The 1665-nt window shown below is 43.7% G+C and overlaps 1 protein-coding gene across 3 annotated transcripts in view; it reads left to right on the top strand.

Annotated features, from left to right (window-relative positions):
• Nucleotides 1-1665, top strand: part of LOC122550994 (F-box/WD repeat-containing protein 7-like) — a 218942-nt gene that overhangs the window by 181706 nt on the left and 35571 nt on the right. The window lies entirely within an intron of this gene.

Genomic DNA, 1665 nt, shown 5'->3' on the forward strand with positions numbered 1-1665 from the left:
CTTTACCTAAATTGATTCCATTTAGGTAGTAATCTGCCTTCCTGTTCTTGCCACCTAAGTGGATAACCATACATTTATCCACATTAAACTGCATCTGACCACTCACCTTACCTGTCCAGGTCACCCTGTAATCTCCTAACATCCTGCTCACATTTCACCCTGCCACCCAGCTTAGTATCATTAGCAAATTTGCTAATGTTATTACTAATACCATCTATTATGAACTATTAGTGTTCATAATTAGACATGGCTAAATCAGGGACAGTTTGTACACCACAAACAGCAGGGGCCCCAACACTGCTCCCTGCAGAATCCCTCAGGACACAGGCTTCCAGTCATGCAGTCGCCTCTTGACAATTATCCTCTGCTTTCTGCTTCTCAGCCAATTCTGGATCCAATTAACCTCACTTTCTGGAATCCTTGAATTTGTTGGTTAGCTTTTGTTTGATACGTTTTGTTTTTATTTGGCTTGAAGATGTATGTAATGCTGTATATAGCATCCTTCCTGAAATTCTGCAAGGGAATGATAGCAAGACTACTATTGCTTGGGGATTGGAGTTTAAAAATAGACAAGGAGAGTGACCAATTCGACAGCTGTTGGTGAGGCCACTCCTGGAATACTATGAACCGGTCTCTTTCTTCAAAGATGCACTGGCAATGGGATTGGTTCAAAAGTGATTCAGTAGGCCAAATCCTGGGATGAAGGGTTTAACTAATCCGATCATAATAGCAGGTTCAGCCTTCATTGAGCTTGAGTTAAGTTGGCCATGATCATCATAAAGCAACAGCAAGCTTGGGGGGCAAAATGTCCTACCTAGTCCAATTCTTATGACCTTTCTCATTCAATCATTGCAGTCTTGGAAGAATGATTTGATGTAATTGTAAAATTAATGCTTTGAGTACCAAGTCAAGTGTGTTGTTGTTACAGGAGTTGCATGTGTATTGGACTAGGCCAGCCTGGAAGGGTGGTGTTTTGTTAATGATGAGCTTTCATGGTTATTTTCTGGCACTAGGCCATGAATTGCCTGCTTTATTGAATTCATTCCCTCCTTGCTCCTGATGGGAAAAATTTAGCTTCTAGTTTGCTTATTGCAGTAGCTCAACCAAAGAATTGAAAACCATTAATGACAAAGATTGAGATAAGATAACTGTCTAAGCAAAAGGTGACCAATGCAGATTTATCTTTCTCTTCCTGAGAGAACATGCCTTATGAATTCTGGTCTATTATCTAACATCAGTTCCTGTGCTCTTCATTGACAGTGATCCAGCATGTATACACAGTGCCAGAGACCTGGGTTCCATTCCTGCCTCAGGCAACTGGCTGTGTGGAGTTTGCACATTCTCCCTGTGTCTGCGTGGGTTTTCTCCGGGTGCTCCGGTTTCCTCCCACAGTCCAAAAATGTGCAGGTTAGGTGAATTGGCCATACTAAATTGCCCATAGTGTTAGGTGAAGGGGTAAATGGGTCTGGGTGGGTCGTGCTTTGGCGGGTCGGTGTGGACTTGTTGGACCGAAGGGCCTGTTTCCATGCTGTAAGCAATCTAATCTAATCAGTGTAAAGTTTGTGGGTGGCGCGGTGGCACAGTGGTTAGCACTGTTGCCTCACAGCGCCTGAGACCCGGGTTCAATTCCCGCCTCAGGCGACTGACTGTGTGGAGTTTGCACGT

This window comes from Chiloscyllium plagiosum, chromosome 6 (genome assembly GCF_004010195.1).
Source record: "Chiloscyllium plagiosum isolate BGI_BamShark_2017 chromosome 6, ASM401019v2, whole genome shotgun sequence".
Taxonomy (NCBI): domain Eukaryota; kingdom Metazoa; phylum Chordata; class Chondrichthyes; order Orectolobiformes; family Hemiscylliidae; genus Chiloscyllium; species Chiloscyllium plagiosum.